Below are 19,131 nucleotides of genomic sequence, written 5' to 3'. Positions count from 1 at the left end.
ATTCGCACCCAAGAACATGATGAATGTGATGATTATGTGACGTTCATCATCATTCTCACTTATGAACGCGTGCATGACAAACACTTCCGTTCTACATGCAAACAATATAGAATGAGTATCTCTTAGATATCTAATACAGGGGACCGAGTCCAAGTTATTAGTATCTTTGTGGTATAAGTTAGAACCCATGGATGGCCATTCCTGAGATCCGGAAAGTCTAAACCTTGTCTGTGGTATTCCGAGTAGGATCTGGGAAGGGATGGCTGTGACGAACTTCAAACTCGTGAGTGATGGGCATAGTGACAGACGCAAAAGGAGGGTGAATCCTATTTCAGCATGATCGAGAACCTCCAGATGATTAGCCATGCCGTGACAGAGCATTTGGACCATTTTCACAGAGAGGATGGGATGTAGTTGATGACATGTCATCATGTCATGTTTTTCTATGCTTTTTCATACAAGAAATTGATAATTAGTGCTTAAATATTGCATTCTTTTATGCTTAAATGGTATATTTTCTTGATCTTTTAATTTTATAAATTTGGTAGGAAATAAGAAGAAAAAGAAGCAAAGAAGCACAAAATAAGCTAAAAAGGAGAAAAAAAGAGCTTTGGGACACACTTTGAAGTTGGAGCACACTTTGGAGCCTTAGACCACGCTTTTAAAAGTGTGGCCCATGATCAAATCAAGGAAGCATCACAATCGGCGCTCACAAAGCTCAGTTCACTAATTGAACTTAGCTTTATCGTGAAAAACTTAGCTTGGAAGCAAGAATTTTCGCTAAGTTAAAACTTGGGCATTTACAGCATGACCATGCCTCCTTCAAAGGGCCATAACTTGAGCTACGAATGTCCGATTGATGTGCTTCTAGTTGCGTTGGAAAGCTGACATTCAGAGCTTTCCAACGATATATAATAGTTTATATTTGGCATGAAATTGAGGCACAAGTAAAATGCATCTTTAAGGGCAAAAAAAAAAGCAAAAAAATCAGCCAATGCTTCCACCAAGGCTCGAAGGGGGAGACACAAGGAAAACAAGGAAAGCAAGCAAAATAGTGCTCAGTTCACTTTCCTAACTGAGCTTTATTAGGCTCCCACTCAAGAAAATTCAAGAAAAACGCTCACAAAAGTGCTTCCACCAAAGTTCGAACCCAAGACCTCACACTCAAGCCAAAGGCGCTACCAAGGCACACAAAGGAAAGCTCAGTTAACTTTTCCAACTGAGCACTACTCCCCCATGCACTCCAACAACGTGACACGGGCAAGGACCAAAGGGGGCAGCACCAAGGAGCTTGTCATGCGCACAACTTGGCACACCAAGTGCAAATAGAGAGCTCAGTTTGGTATTTTAACTGAGCCGTGCCCTGAGAGTGTCACCCATGGGCCAAAATTCAACCAAAATTCCATTTAAATTCAATTCTTCACAAAATTGAATCAAGACCAACCAAACCCATCTCTCTTTAAATCCAAAGCAAGCAAAGCCCACATCATCACTCAAAGGCACAAGAACAAGCTAGAATTAGGATTTTCATTTAATTTGTTTTTCATTTCAATTTCATTTTATTTTCATTTTGTAAAGCCTATATAAGGCATCATTTTCATCTTTGTGGAAGAGCTCCATTAGAAAGTAGGGGAGGTCAGTCCTATTAGAGAATATAGAGGCTAGCTCCATTAGAGAGCTCTCTCTTAGTTTTCATTCTTGTCTTGGATCTTGGGTGGAGAATTGAAGAAATTCTGTTTCAATCTCACCTTGAGATCTCTTGTTTAATCCTTCTGCATAATTGAACTTCTGTTTACTGCTTTCACTTTCTTCTCTTCTGCAATTTACTTTTCTATTTTCATTTTGCAATTGTTCTTGTTGGATCAAGGAAGGATTTGAGATCTAGACTTATTTTCTAGTCTCTTCCACTCCAGAGATCTTCAATATTCTTTTAATTGCTGTAATTAAGCATTTGTTTTCTGTTTTTAAATTCTTCAAGCATTTTTACTTCTCTGTTTAGATTTGTTGCATTTTAATTCCTCCTTTACTTCTCTGTTTAATGCCATTTTACTTTCTCTTGTTTAATTTCTGCAATTCCAGCACCAAATTCAATTTACTTTCAAACAATTTAATTCTTCTGCACTTGTTTGGCATTTTACATTTCTGTTCATGACTTATTTATTTTCCTACAATTTACAATTCCTGCAATTGCTCCAAGTTCTTATTCACTGAAATTTGGCTTCTCTATTTACATTGCTCCTAATTTATTCTTCCTGCAATTTAAATTTCCAGTTACTTGATCTATTGCTTTCTTTTATTTCCAGCACCCACTCCCCTTTACATTCACTACAATTTACATTTCTTGTCATTTAAGTTTCAGCTATTTTATTTTCTTGTTCTTTAAGTTACTTGCAATTTTACTTTCTGCATCTTTTAAATTTCGTGTAATTTACTTTCTGTTGGCTACATTTCACACAATTCACTCAATGTTAGCTTGACTAAACTAATCACCCACTAAAGTTGATTGATCCATCAATCCCTGTGGGATCGACCTCACTCTAAGTGAGTTTTACTACTTGATGCGACCCGGTATACTTGCTGGTGAGTTTTAGGTGTTTTGGAATTCGTTTTCCAAAATAATCCATCAGTAGCCATTGACAACGGTGATGCCCTTACAGAAAGCTTGCCATGGAAAGGAGTAGGAAGGATTGGATGAAGACAGCAGGAAAGCAGAGGTTCAGAGGAACGAAAGCATCTCTATACACTTATCTGAAATTCTCACCAATGAATTACATAAGTATTTCTATCTTTATTTTCTGTTTATTTATTATTATTATTCGAAAACTCCATAACCATTTGATATCCGCCTGACTGAGATTTACAAGGTGACCATAGCTTACTTCAAGCCGACAATCTCCGTGGGATCGACCCTTACTCACGTAAGGTTTTATTACTTGGACGACCCAGTGCACTTGCTGGTTAGTTGTATCGAAGTTGTGACAAATTATGAATTAAGATTAGAGCACCAAGTTTTTGGAGCCATTACCAGGGATCATAATTTCGTGCACCAACATGCATGCAAATACCTATTACTATGCAATCTATCCTATGCTAAACAAAAGAAAAATAAACAATTTATTGGTGTTGAGAAAGAGAAATTACCTCCGGAAGTCAGGTACTGACCGACCTCCCCACACTTAAAGCTTGGCACCGTCCTCGGTGCCATCAATTAGGAACAAAGGGGGGTTGGTAGCAGTATGTCCACAGTCGGAATTGTCATGGCTCCCTGTGCTAGTAGATGAAGTAGAGTTCGGAGTGTATGGGTCTTCTTCAGTTGGGTGGTTGCCAACAATTAGCTCCTTGAGGTATGTAAATTGGCACTTGAAAAAGGCTTCTTGGTATGCATCCAATCTTTCTGGAGCAGGTGGAAGATCTAAAGCTCGCTGAATGGCTTCTTCAGTTGTGGGGACTTGCTTCTGATGGACATAAACAGACTGCAGGGTTGGCATGTGAAAATTGGAGTAGAATTCGACTACCCATGAAAGATTGACCGGCCGTGGCTGTTTCCGTAAGAATCCCCATTGTCTTCGCTTAATGCGAGGCTCAACAAATTCAACAATGTGGGTCGGGAGGATGAGGAGGTGCTCATTGTTATAGTTCCACTCAACCAGAATGGGGAACATCTGCTCACATTAATGGTTGGTGAACCGCGCAGTGTCCTTTGCTGGAAAGGCTTTCTCTTTTTCATCGACCTTGATGATCCTCTTGACTCGTTTTGTTGAGGGTTTTACTGATGTTGAGGATGGTTTCGCAGCTAGTGCTCTTTTTGTTCCTTTCCTTGCCGGTGGTTTGGGAGTAGCTTTCTCTTTACCCTTCTTGGTGACCATCCTGAAAAGGGAAAAAGAAAGTAATATTTAAAGCTAAGGGTTAGAGCAAGGAAGGGACGGTACAAGTGATAATCAATGCCAAGGTAAAGAAGGATATCGTTAATACATGGTCGCGACTACATGTGAAAAATTCATCAATGGAAATATAGCAAGTGCATGTTATGGCAAGTAGATGCAAGATGTTTATTGGCATGCCGGCAAAGGCATGAGTAGCATAGATCAAGCATTAATTGCCTAATTTGATTATCAAATGTTTCAAACTAACAATCTGTTTGTATTGACAATTATATTCAATCAATAAAATATTAAAAGGGGTTTTGTGAAAAACAGGCATTAGAGTAGAAGAATAAAATAATTTAAAATGCACAATGCCATACGAACTTTTTCACAAACACTTAGCATGCATGGTAAAAATGTTATTGGAAGTATTGAATTTGAACATGCAAGCAACCCTAAGAATTAATATTAATTGTCAAACAATGCCTCAATATATCCACAAGCAAAATATAGAAGAAAACAATCACCCAATTAAATTTCTAACACCAATTTAAAGGATGTAAAAAGAAAAAGAAAGACTAAGAAAACATAGATTATGAAATTAAGAAGAAAAAGAAGAAGAAAACATAAATAAAAATAACAATGGAAAAGGAAAAAGAGAAAGAAGAAAAGAACCTTGATGAAAAAGATGAAGAAGGAGGGAGAAAATAGTAGAAAGTAAGAGAGAATAAAGAAGAAAGAAGAAATAATGATAATAGAAAGATAATTAGGATTGGGGGAGAAAAGATAAGAATTCTGGCACTAATCTAGGTAAACTGTGCGTCGCAAACGACGCGGACGCGTGCATCACGCGTTCGCGTGAATTGCGGTATTTTTAAGTGACGCGCACGCATGGGGACGCGTACGTGTGATCTGAATTGTGCTGTTAGCGCGAAGGCAGCCTCGTGTACGCACAACTCTCTGTCCCAAACGCACAATTGCCAAAAATTCAACCGACGCGTGTGCGTGAGGGACGTGCACGCGTGGATGGCCTGGAGAGGAAAATGACGCGTTCGTGTCTGGGACGTGCACGCGTGATGTTGCTCGTGCTCCTAGCACCATTCCAGCATCAAGGCATCACAACTCTCTGCCCAAACCTTGTTTATGCCGATTTTTCAGGGTCACGCGTTCGCGTGGGTGACGCGCACGCGTGGAAGGCTGATTTTGCAAATGACGCGAACGCGTCAGGGACGCGTTTGCATGGGCGTGTTTATGCCTAAAGCACGCCTCCAGCCATGCTCCCGTGCAACTCTCTATTTCTTTTCTTCTTTGTTTCGAATGCACGTATGACGCGTACGCGTCAGTGACGCTCACGCGTCAGGTGCCCTTTTTTTATGCAGAATGCAAATGCAAATGCAGACTATATGCAAAGATTATGAGAAGAGTCACTAAGAAAAATAAAGTAGAATAAAATAAAATAAAACTAATACTAAAACGGAACGATCATACCATGGTGGGTTGTCTCCCACCTAGCACTTTTCTTTTACGTCCTTAAGTTGGACGATCTTCAAGCTCATTCTGCTTCTATTGGTGGGTCCTCCAAGAGGAAGACCTCTAGCTCTTTGTGTTCCTTCATCTTCTTACCATGATAAAGCTTTAGGCGATGTCCGCTGACCTTGATGCAATTGGAACTTGAAGGATGACGTAAGTGGAAGACTCCATATGGCTCTGCTTTCTCCACTCTGTAGGGACCTGGATCTCAGCTTTCCTGGCATGAGTCCCAACCTAGAGTTGTAAAGGAGAACCAGATCTCCCGGTCTGAACTCTCTTCTCTTGATATGCTTGTCATGCACAGCCTTCATCTTCTCTTTGTATAATCTGGAGTTATCATAAGCTTCAAGTCGAAGAGTCTCTAGTTCTGCTAGTTGCAGCTTCCTTTCAACACCAGCTTGCTCGAATCCCATGTTGCACTCCCTCACCGCCTAGAAAGCCTTATGTTCCACCTCTACTGGAAGGTGGCAAGCTTTTTCGTACACTAAGCGGAAGGGGCTCATCCCAATGGTGTCTTGTACGCTATCCGATACGCCCAGAGCGCATCAACAAGTCTGGTGTTCCAGTCCTTCCTATGGGGCTTTACTATCTTCTCCAGAATGCGCTTTATTTCTCTATTAGATACCTCTGCTTGCCCATTGGTCTAGGGATGGTATGCTGTTGCTACTTTGTGAACAATCCCATGCTTCTTCAGTAATCCTGCTAATCTCCTGTTACAAAAGTAAATACCTTGATCACTCACGATTGCTCGTAATGATCCAAAGCGACATATAATATGGTTTCTAACAAAGGAAACAACCGTGTTAGCATCATAAATACGAGTAGAAATCGCTTCTACCCATTTAGAAATATAATCCATAGCTAACAGTATATAAAGGTAACCACTAGAGTTTGGAAATGGACCAATGAAGTTAATACCCCAAACATCAAAGATTTCACAGAAAAGCATAATCTGTTGGGGCATCTCATCCCTCTTGGATATATTACCAAACCTTTGGCATGGGGAACAAGATTTACAAAAAGCAGCAGCATCTTTAAAAAGAGTAGGCCACCAGAATCCACAGTCTAAAATTTTTCTAGCTGTTCTTTGAGGGCCAAAATGTCCTCCACTCTCAGAAGAGTGGCAGGCCTCTAAAATGGACTGGAATTCTAATTGGGGCACACACCTTCTAATTACCTGGTCAGCACCACACCTTTATAAGTATGGGTCATCACATATATAATATTTAGACTCGCTTTTCAGCTTGTCTCTCTGATGCTTAGTAAAATTAGGAGGAAAAGTATGGCTAACTAGATAATTAGCTACAGGTGCATACCAAGGAACTACTTCAGATACTACGTGCAAGCTATCAAATGGAAAAGTATCATTGATAAGAGTGGAGTCATCCTTAATGTGCTCAAGGCGACTCAAGTGGTCTGCCACTAAATTCTGGTTACCACTCCTATCCTTAATTTCTAAATCAAATTCTTGCAGCAACAATATCCAACGTATCAACCTTGGTTTGGACTCTTTTTTAGCTAATAAATATTTTTGAGCTGCATGGTCCGAGTACACTACCACCTTAGTACCAGGTAAATAGGCTCGGAATTTATCCAGAGCAAAAACAATAGCCAGAGGCTCTTTTTCAGTGGTAGTGTAATTAGACTGAGCAGCGTCTAAGGTCTTGGAAGCATAAGCAATTACGAAAGGATCCTTACCTTCACGCTGAGCCAGTGCCACTCCTACTGCATGGTTGGAGGCATCACACATACTCTTAAATGGCTGGCTCCAGTCTGGTCCTCTCACAATTGGAGCTTGAGTCAGGGCGATTTTCAGCTTATCAAATTCTTGCATGCAATCCTCACTGAACTCGAACTCAACATCTTTCTGCAGCAGTCTAGATAAAGGCAATGCTACCTTACTGAAGTCCTTAATAAATCTCCTGTAAAAACCTGCATGGCCAAGGAACGAATGGACTTCCCTCACGGAGGAGGGGTAAGGTAAACTAGAAATGACATCTACCTTTGTTGGATCTACAGAAATACCAGTATTAGAAACAACATGTCCTAGTACAATGCCTTGTTTTACCATAAAATGACATTTTTCAAAATTCAATACAAGATTTGAACTAACACACCTGTCTAATACTCTAGCTAAACTATCCAAGCAAAGGCTAAAGGAATCACCATATACGCTAAAATCATCCATAAAAACTTCCATACAGTTTTTAATAAGATCTGAAAAGATACTCATCATGCATCTTTGGAAAGTAGCCGGTACATTACATAAGCCAAAAGGCATCCTCTTATATACATACGTTCCAAAGGGATATGTAAAAGTAGTCTTTTCCTGATCTTCAGGAGCTATATGAATTTGAAAGTAGCCTGTATAACCATCTAAAAAGCAGTAATGGGATTTACCTGACAGGCGATCAAGCATCTGATCAATAAATGGCAAGGGGTAGTGATCCTTGCGAGTAGCTTGGTTGAGACGCCTGTTATCAATGCAAATTCTCCATGAATTTTGCACTCTAGTTGTCAGGAGCTCTCCATGCTCATTCTTTACTGTTGTGACTCCAGACTTCTTGGGCACTACTTGTACTGGACTGACCCATTCACTGTCTGAGATGGGGTAAATGATATCTACTTCAAGTAGCCTAGTCACGTCGTTCTTGACAACTTCTAAGATGGTAGAATTCAATCTTCTTTGGGGTTGACGGACAGGTTTTTCTCCCTCTTCTAAGAATATTCTGTGCTCACAAACTTGAGGGCTAATGCCTACTATATCTACCAAGCTCCACCCAATTGCTTTCTTGTGTTTTCTCAGCACACTAAGCAGCTGCTCCTCTTGTTGGGGAGTGAGTTCCCTTGCAATGATAACTGGGAGCTTCTGATTATCCTCAAGGTAAGCATACTTGAGGTGGGGTGGAAGGGGCTTTAATTCCACTATCTTCTCATGGCTGGGCTCTGGATCATCTGGAGCTAGTGATAATGGCAAAGTGTCCTCATTGTGTTCAGAGGGTGTCCCCACACTTGGACCTTGCTCCATGTGCCTCTCTTCTATTTCTTCTTAGTGAACTTCAGCTACAGTTTCATCAATGATGTTGCACTGAAAGATAGAATGATCTTCCAAAGGGTGCTTCATAGCTTCATTTAAACTGAAACTTATAGCTCTGCCATCTATCTCAAAGGAGTAAGTTCCTGAGAATGCATCCAGCTTGAACTTTGAAGTCTTCAGGAATGGTCTTCCAAGCAGGATTGATGATAGTCTTCTTGAGTCATTAGAGAGCATTTCCAAGATATAGAAGTCAATGGGAAATGTGAGCCCCTTAATGCTCACTAATACATCTTTAGCAATTTCAACCACTGTAATAATGCTTTTATCTGCTAATACAAAATGAGCTGCCGACCTTTTTAAGGGAGGGAGCCTCAAAGCATCATATATAGACAATGGCATTATACTAACACACGCTCCTAAATCACACATGCAGTCAGAAAATATTACACCTCCAATGGTACAGTTAACCATGCATGGACCTTGGTCACTACATTTTTCAGGTATACCCCCCATTAAAGCAGATATAGAACTACCTAAAGGAATAGTTTCTAGTTCATTAATTTTATCTTTATGTATGCATAAATCTTTTAGAAACTTTGCATATTTAGGTACTTGTTGAATAACATCAAAAAGGGGAATAGTTACCTCAATCTTTTTGAAAATTTCTACCATTTTTGGATCAAGTTCCATCTGCTTCCTGGACTTCCTTGCAAGGTGTGGAAATGGGATATGAATGGCGCCACTTGAAGCTTCTGTGTCCTTTGGTGCTCCATTCCTTGGCTGAACTACTTCTTCTTCAACCATGTCTTGTACTTCCTCTTCCTCTTCAGCATCTTCCACTTCAACCAAGTCTTCAACTGGGGCGTGTTCTTGTGGGTTTGGCTCCTCATGGTTCCTCTCTTACAGTGTGGTTCCGAACCTCAAAGTGATGACATTGATGCCACCTTTGGGATTAGGTAAGGGTTGAGAAGGAATTCCACTAGAGCTTGAAAGCTAGTTGGTAGGAGTAGGTAATGAATCTATCCGGGAGATGAGAGCTTGTAAAGTGGCATTCAGACCATTTAAAGTAGAGTTCAGTGTAGTCTGTCTTGTTGTCCTTGTGCAAGAGAACGAAGCATCTTGTCATTTGATGAGGAAGGAGGATAAGTGATCTGAGGGGCGTGTTGTTGGTTGTGTTGGGGTCCTTGGGACTGCCTAAGGTGAGGTGCTCTATAAGGCTGGTTCTGATTCTGCTGTCTGTTATTGTTGTTCCACCTCTGATTTCCATTGTTCTCTCTGCCTCCTCTATTATAGTTGTCCTTCCAGCCATGGTTGGAATTATCTCTCCAACCCTGGTTGGAGTTGTCCTGCCATCCTTGGTTGTAGTTCCCACCTTGGTTGTAGTTGCCGCCTTGTTGATTGTATCCTTGATTCGGGCGGTCATAGAAGTTATGAGTAGCTGCCACAGTGTTGTCTTCTTGTTGGAGTTGCGGGCACTCATCAGTGTAATGACTATAATCAGCACAAATTCCGCATACTCTTTGGGGGACCAACTGTTGGCTTTGTTGTGGTAGGGGAGGCTGAGATTGTTGTTGATTCAATTGCATCTGCTTTAGTAGGTTGGTCATCTCACATATACTCTGTGTAAGAGCAGAAGTCTCAATGCTAGAGGAAACCTCTGCAACAGCCTTTGAGTGGCTGTTCCTGTGCCTGTGATTCTGAGTGGACTCAGCTAGATCGCTGATCAGTTGCCATGCTTCATCTGCGGTCTTGTATTTTTTTAGAGAACCATTACTAGCACCATCCAATGTAGTTTTATCCCGAGACTTCATGCCTTGAGTGAAGTAGCTGATCAACACCAATTTGTCACTCATATGATGGGGGTATGTGTCCAGAAGGTTCTTGAAGTTCTCTCAGTACTCATCGAGAGTCTCCGATTCACCCTGAACAATGCAGGAGATCTCTTTCCTCAATCTATCTGTGACTTCAGCTGGAAAGTATTTTTCCAAGAATTCTCTCCTGAGCGTATCCCAGTTGGTAACGGTCGCTTCAGGTTGAGTGTAGTACCACTCCCTTGCCTTTCCCTCAAGAGAAAATGGGAAGGCGGTCAGCAAAATAGAAATTTCATCTGCACCATGACGCCTAACAGTAGAGCAGGCTGTCTAAAAATCCCTTAGGTGCTTGATAGGCTCCTGAGCAGGTAAGCCATGAAACTTGGGCATCAAGTTGATTATTGCGGTCTTCAATTCAAAATCTGCAGCCAGATTTGGGTGACGCACTTGATACGGTTGCAGAGTAAAGTCTGGGGATCCTAGCTCTTGGAGAGTGATCCTCCTGGGTGCTGCCATATTACCTACATGTAAATCAGCTGAATTAGTAGAAAAGGAGCTTATTTCTTCCTCAGATGGTGCTTCAGATTTGCCCTCAGATGAGACTGGTGAATTGATAATAATCACTTCACCACCCTCAGAGGCTAACCTGCGCCGAGCTCGCCTAATACGTGAAAGAGTTCTTTCAATTTTAGGATCAAATGCGGCTAAGCTCGGATCAGGCAATGAATGCGTCATTCATTGAAAGAAACATACAGCTCATGCTAATAAAATAAAATAAAATATGCAAAAATTAAAAATATGTACACTAATTAATAATTTAGCACACAATTGCAACTCCCCGGCAACGGTGCCAAAAATTGATGGGAGCGGAAATTCGACCAATTAAGAATTCAATATAGAAATAGCGTTGTGAGTATAGTTCTTAACCAGCTAAAATGCGCTCATCTATTTAGAAAGGTTGTCACAAAAATCAGAATAAAAATACTGGGAGTATGAATCCCAGGTCGTCTCCCAACGAGTTGACAAAAAGGGTGCTATCTTATTAATCAGGAGTTTTCCGAGAATTTCGAGAGTTGAATAACAGAAAATAAATAATTGTAAATTAAAAAAGAAATATATATTCTAATTAAAAAGCCTTGACTGGGGGAATGATTAATTGGAAGTTCCATCCTTGTTGGAATTCTCTCAAGTGTAGTATAAAGAGGTTGTTATTTTCACTTAGTTAACCCTTACTAAATAAAGGAAAGTCAAGTGATTGAGCTAACTCTTATTCGCAAATCCTAGTCCTCTCCCTTGGGAAGGTCTAGCATTAGTAAATACAAAATTAGCCAACAACTTCCAATTTAACAAATCACTTGAGCATTCCAACTCAAGTGTCTCCTCTTAATCAACCACCATCTCAAGTTGGGAGTCTACTCCATCAACATGGATACCATCTTCATTGTTGGGAGTAGGGAATAGAAAAGAGACATGGTAGATAATAACTACAAATTAATTAAAAAAAATAATTCTTTGCATTAATAAATTCTAAAAACAATCCAATTGTAACTCTAAACAAGAATTAAGAATATGAAATAATAAGGGAATAAGAAAACAAACTAGAATAGTAACTTCAACGGAGGTGATGACTCTTCAATATCCAAAGCAAAAGCAATAAACTATGAAACTATGAATGTAAAAGAAAACCTAGAGGAAGACTAATTTTCTCTCTAGATTCAGATCTAAAAACTAAAACTATGCTAATGAGAATGTCTGTTGAGTCTCTGCATGTTCCCTGGCTCTAGTCTGTGTTTCTGGGCCGGAAACTGGGTCAAAACTCGGCCCGAAATCGCCCCCAAAATTTTCTGTTATTTCTGCAGATCGCGCATGTCACGCGTACGCATCAGTCACGCGTACGCGTCGGTCACGCGTACGCATCGCTGGTCGTCTTGGCGTGTCACGCATACACGTCAAGCACACGTACGCGTTATCTAGCAAAACTCCAATCCACGCGTACGCATCTGGCACGCGCACGCATCGCTACAAATTTCTCCATATCGCGTGCTCGCGTGAGCCATTCGTGCGCGTCGATTCTCGCTGGTTATCTCCTTAATTTCTTGTGTTCCTTCCATTTTTTGTAAGCTTCCTCTCCATTCTCTAAGCCATTCCTGCCCTACAAAGCCTGAAACATTTAACACATGGATCATGGCATCAAATGGTATAAAGGAGAATTAAAATATACAAATTAAAGATCTCTTAGGAGGCAAGTTTTCAACCATAGAATAACATTAGGAAGGAATTGTAAAATCATGCAAATCATAGGAATAAGTGGGTAAGGACTTGATAAAAACCACTCAAATGAGCACAAGATAAACCGTAAAATAGTGGTTTATCAGTGATACCGGAAGTGAAATTCGAATTGAAAGCTGATGAGTATCCAGAAATTCAAGAACAAATTCGAATTAGCGGTTGGCAAGTTCTAGCCAACCATATAACTAAAGTTGGAGCTTTAAAGGTCAGAGAGTTCTATGGAAATCTGTGGATGATGGACAAGCACAAGAATGAGCATCCCGAGTTTAAGACATGGCGCATCATGGTCCGAGGAAAGACTCTACAATTTAGAATGGGAAGAGTGAGGGATATATTTCAGTTGCCTCCATCTAGAGATGACCCTCACCCCTACAATAGGAGAGTCAAAGCTGATCCGAGGTTAGATCAAGTCCTCAAAGACGTATGCCTCCCCGGAGCACAATGAAAGAAGGATGCCAAGGGCCAGCCATACCAGTTGAGAAAGAATGATCTCAAGCCAGTTGCTAGAGGATGGCTGGAGTTTATTCAATGCTCCATCTTCCCCACTAGTAATCGGTCTGAGGTCACTGTGAGGCGAGCTTTGATGATCCATTGCATTATGCTTGGCAATCAGGTGGATGTTCATCAAGTGATCTCTTTGGAGATATGCAATATCACAGTAAAACCTCGACCCTCTCTAGGCTAGCTTTCCCTTATCTCATGTCCCGCTTATGTGAGGCGGCCAAGGTCCAGATTGATAAAAATATGCTTATTGCAGTGGACAGCTCAATCACTAAGAAGAGCATGGAGTATACTCAGGAACTTAGGCAAGCACCACTTCAGAAGCCAGTTCTTCCTCCTCATAGGAGGCAACCTGAATGGCCTCAAGGGAAAGATCTCCCTCCGCGCGAGTACTGGGCTCAGTTGGAAATATCCATCGGGCAGTTGATCTCAACTATAGACTAGCTAAAGCAGGAAGACAAGAGCCAGTCCACCATTTTCCATAAGCTGACAGAAGAACAGAAGAAGTAAGGGCGTGAGTTGGAGGAGCTGAAGTGCCAGAAAGGATCCCCCGAAGAGAGCAGCCGCCACCATGACTGAGGTGGTTGAGTTCCACTATCTTACCCTTATCTTATTTCTATTTTTTTTTTAGTATTTCATCCTATTTCCTATTTTCCAGTCTAAGTTACATGATCACTAGTAGGATTTTCTTGCTTTCTAATTAAGTTCTTTACTTTAGTGTTTTATGTTTACTCTAAAAAGATGTCTCATGTATTGCCCACTAAGCTTAAACAAAATTTTAAAAACAAAAGAGATAATAAAATGCATGAGAATTTGAGTTATTTATGTTAAGATTTTTGAGTTATTTGATGTGGTGGCATTATCTCTATTTCTGAATGTATGAATTAACTATGCATATTTGAGATTGAAGTTAAGAGTATTAGTTCTTGAGGAATAGGAATTTAGAGAAGTATTATACATTCTCTGAAATAAGAAAAAGATTGATTCTTGAAGCAAAACAATCAACAAAAAGAATTGGAAAGAAAACAAAATCAAAAGAAAAAGGTCCAAGGCTTTGAGGATCAATGGTTAGGAGGGTCAAAATTGATTTAAAGCTCAAAAGAGTGGTTTTCCCTAACCATATGCTTATAGTGTGAAAGTGTCAAGTAACCCTTAAGACTGAACACTTAAAGTCGTGACCCATTACTGTTACTGAGTATGCTTAAGACTCTGAGCACCACTGTCTGGGAGAAAAAGAAAGAGAAATTCGAACTCAAAGAGTTCCCCAGTTAAGTGCTTGTGATGTTCTTGTTTCAAGTTAAGCTTGAAAACCAAACATTTAGGGTCGTGGCGAGGCTCAAGGTGCAAAACACCAAGGAAAATAAAAGTTGTGTTCAAGAATCAATTAGAGCCTAAAGAAGAGAATCTATAATATCATCCGAGTTCTAGTTCAAAAGGATACTGATATTTCTGAGCTTCAAAGGATAGTGAGATGCCGAAGCTATTCAGAATTAGAACGACATTAGCCTCATTCAGTAACTAGACCTGAGCTTAAATGACAACTCAAAGTCTTCAAGCATTTTCTCTTCTTGGTCCTATGTTGATTTAGTTGCTTGAGGACAAGCAACAGTTTAAGTTTAGTGTTGTGATGTGTGAGTATCTTATACCCTTTTCTCTATCATTTTCTAGTTGTTTTTATTTAGATTTTATTTAGTTTTACTTGATTTTGGTGCAAAAATCCTCTTTAGATGCTACTTTGAGTTATTTTTGTGTTTTTATGATTTCAGGTGAAATTTAGAGCAATTTGGCAGAGTTTGGAGCTGAAACGGAAAATGCTGGCAGCACCCGCCCTGGGTGCTAGACGCCCAACTAGCGTTTAGCGCCAACAAGGGACCTCAGGCATGTGCAACTTTGCTCCCCCAGGGTGTTTGACGCCCATCTCTGGCGTTAAATGCCAGCAGCAGTCCGAGTTCTCCGCTCTTTGGGCTCTCAAGTGGACTTAGCATTTGTTAGTTTTATTTTATTTTCTTTTCGTAACTTTTATTGACAAATAATACTTTTTAGTTTTAGGATTTATTATTATATTATTTTCGTTTAAAATTAGGTTAGTATAAAAGGGAAAAAGATCTTCTATATTCGGATCTACACCCTTCCGCATGTTTTCAGAACCATAGTTTCTTGTATGTCATGAGTGACTAAACCTCTTGGTTAAGGTTAGAAGCTCTGTTTATTTCTATGGATTAAGATTATTATTTTTCTATTTTAATGAATGTATTGATTCAATTTCAAGGATTGTTTTCATTCTTGATCTTATGAATTTGGGTGGAACGAGAGTATGGCCTTTATTCTACATGAGTTCCTGTGATTCTCGAGAGAGTTATCTCGCTTGAACTACAACTTGAAAACAAATTCCTCCTAAATTGCTAATTACATGAACTAATTGGAATATGTCACATATAATCCTGTTAGCTTTCGGTAATTAGGGTTTTTGTGGCCATAAACTAGTTTTTGAACTTAACCCTCTAATCGGAATTAAGTGACCACGAGAGTGGCGGTTAATGAAGTTTACAAGAGGCTAAATCACTAAAAGATTTGGGTTTAGACATTTACAGTTTTCCATGGAATGAATCATGCATTGTTAACATGGCTGGTAAGAACTTTTAATTCAGAAAAACTAGACATCTCCGAAACCCTACCACACAAAGCCTTATGCTTAAGTCATAAAAAAGAGGTGGTGAGATATTATGACCTCTAAAAGTAAAATTATATATACATGATATAGTGAAAAAGATTTATAACTAGGAGTCTTTGAAGAAAAGAGTAAAGCAAAATTGTTAAATTGAAAAGCGCAACACTCCCGAATGCGATAACGTAAGTGAAGCAAGGTAAGGGATATGCTAACACGGATATATACAATAGAGTACCAAAATACAGATAACAAAGCTCAAGACTCAACTTGCAAAGATAACCGGATGGAGCACATATATATATATATATATAAGAAAACCCAAAAGAGACAAAATGACAAAGTTACAGAACCTGCTTCTCCAAAATAACCTCTAAGAGGAGTTAATACAGCATACACATAAACAGTGGAGATAATAAGTCTCTATATAAATACATATAACCAAAATAAAGTCCCAAAAGCTCAAAGATCTTTGCTATCAGAAGCTTCCAGCATGCGTCAGCGAGGTGCCTCACGTCCTGCATCTAAAAACCACAGAATATATATGGGGTGAGAATTAGAGGTTCTCAGCATGGCAACAGTACCCACATATCTAACATATAATATCCTGGGAAAGCCGAAGGCAATCCTAGAACCTCCGACATATAGTTAAATCTTATACACATAACTAAACCATAAAATAAAATAGGCAATTAGCTAAGGATCTTCAGTCTATCTAATACTCCCCTTTCCAATTCCTCCGAGCCTCCCAACTGCCATCGAAATTTGTTATTACAAACACAACTATTTAAAGCAAGGAAATCACAATTAGGATCCAAAATACAATAGATAATCAAGCAGCAAATAGTTGATGCAAACAGTTAGGCATTCCAAATAAAACATATCAAACAAACACATAGATGCATATGATGCATGCTGTCCTATGGCTGATGAGTCTCATCTGTCGGTTATAAAGCCAACCTGACAAGTCCTGGTAGCTAACCATTGGACTGTCCCTCTGTCGTGCATCCCCAAAACTCAAACAATTCATAATTATAATCAATCAACACACACCGGTGTTATTCTACGGAGGCGAGCTCATCCGGAACTTTCACAGTGTCCGGCCACACTTACGACATAGGGTCAGCAGAGTATCGAGTCTCAACCTAGAGCACGTAGTGAGTAGCCACTGCTTTCACCTAGGAAAACTTGTATCTCAGATATTTGGAAGTGCTACAATCACATTATCAAATCAATAATCATACATATTCATGCTCAGTCGTAATTCAATATTAATACAGCCATCTGGCTCATAACATAATCCATAACCAGCCATAATTCATTATCATATATAGCAATCCAGCTCATAACATAAACAACATATCCTGGGAAAGCCGAAGGCAATCCTAGAACCTCTGACATATAGTTAAATCTTATACACATAACTAAACCATAAAATAAAATAGGCAATTAGCTAAGGATCTTCAGTCTATCTAATACTCCCCTTTTCCAATTCCTCCGAGCCTCCCAACTGCCATCGAAATTTGTTATTACAAACACAACTATTTAAAGCAAGGAAATCACAATTAGGATCCAAATACAATAGATAATCAAGCAGCAAATAGTTGATGCAAACAGTTAGGCATTCCAAATAAAACATATCAAACAAACACATAGATGCATATGATGCATGCTGTCCTATGGCTGATGAGTCTCATCTGTCGGTTATAAAGCCAACCTGACAAGTCCTGGTAGCTAACCATTGGACTGTCCCTCTGTCGTGCATCCCCAAAACTCAAACAATTCATAATTATAATCAATCAACACACACCGGTGTTATTCTACGGAGGCGAGCTCATCCGGAACTTTCACAGTGTCCGGCCACACTTACGACATAGGGTCAGCAGAGTATCGAGTCTCAACCTGGAGCACGTAGTGAGTAGCCACTGCTTTCACCTAGGAAAACTTGTATCTCAGATATTTGGAAGTGCTACAATCACATTATCAAATCAATAATCATACATATTCATGCTCAGTCGTAATTCAATATTAATACAGCCATCTGGCTCATAACATAATCCATAACTAGCCATAATTCATTATCATATATAGCAATCCAGCTCATAACATAAACAACACTTCCACCACCATCATCAGCAAGCTCATATAACTATCATTAGTCATGATTCATCACTAATTCACACCTTACTTCATTCACAAGTTACCTTCCTAACAGCCCTCACTATACTTCATTACCCAAAATCCACCTACCAGGCTTTAAACAAGAGAAAATAAGGTTTTGAAAGCTGGAGGAATGTATTAAAAAATAAAATCATAGTTTCAGATAAACAAGGGTTCGCGTACGCGGCCCCTTACTCACGTACGCGAGGAGCATAGCCCGTAGCATATGCTTACGTTGCGTGCCACCCTACGCGAATGCACCCTGGAAAAACTGGACTTCTTGCATATGCGACACTGGTTTGCGTACGCGAGCTCCTCAACCCGATTTGATTGCTCGCATCACGTGCCATGTGGTCGCATACACAACCAAGAAAAATGCCATTCTCGCATACGCGACACACACCTTGCGTACGCAAGACCTCTGGGCCGTAGCCACTGGCCGCATCACGTGTATCCCTCGCGTTCGCATGCATTGCAAAAGTTTAAAAAGCTGTAAGTCCAGAATTTTTAGTTTTGTACACCAAACTTTGATCGCGTATAGCTTTTCTCGTTTTAAAATATTTTTCCTCCGTTCTTCAAATGGTATAAACATCTCGGACCAAATTTTCTTTTTAAACAAGTTTGATACAAATCGGAGGTATGGAGATCAAGTTATGCTCCACCAAAGTTGGTCAAAATCATAGTTTTCAGAAAACTTAACAAACCTGCAATTTCAATACATACCATTTACAAACCCTTTAAAACCAACCAAAACCTTACCAATTCAACATCAATCATATACCAACTTCCTCATATAATCCATAACCTACCAATTTTCTCCACTTTCATCAATCTCAAATTCAATATTTCAAGTTTAACAACATACAAAATACATCATCAATTTCTTATGACAATTTCCATATCAATTCCACCATCAACATGGTACCAACATCAATTTAATCTCACTAACCATTATACATAAGTCACACATATCATACATACAAGCATCCATCACAACCTCCAAAAATTACTAACCACATAAATAATAATACAATCCATCTCAACCAATCAATCAACATCACAAATTCAATTCCTATCCTAGGGTCACTAGCCTAAGTTTTCACATTACATTACATTTTAGATATGAGAAACCGAAACCATACCTTGGTCGATTTCCCGATAAACCCGGAACACTTCCAATTCACCTTTTCCTCAAACGTTCAAGACTTCAACACTTCCCAAACAGATTTTTCAGCCACGAAACTTCACTCCAGGCTTCCTAGACCTCAATCAAGC

Source organism: Arachis ipaensis, chromosome B8 (assembly GCF_059453495.1).
Source record: "Arachis ipaensis isolate K30076 ecotype BB chromosome B8, ASM5945349v1, whole genome shotgun sequence".
NCBI lineage: Eukaryota > Viridiplantae > Streptophyta > Magnoliopsida > Fabales > Fabaceae > Arachis > Arachis ipaensis.
This window is presented reverse-complemented; position numbering follows the sequence as displayed.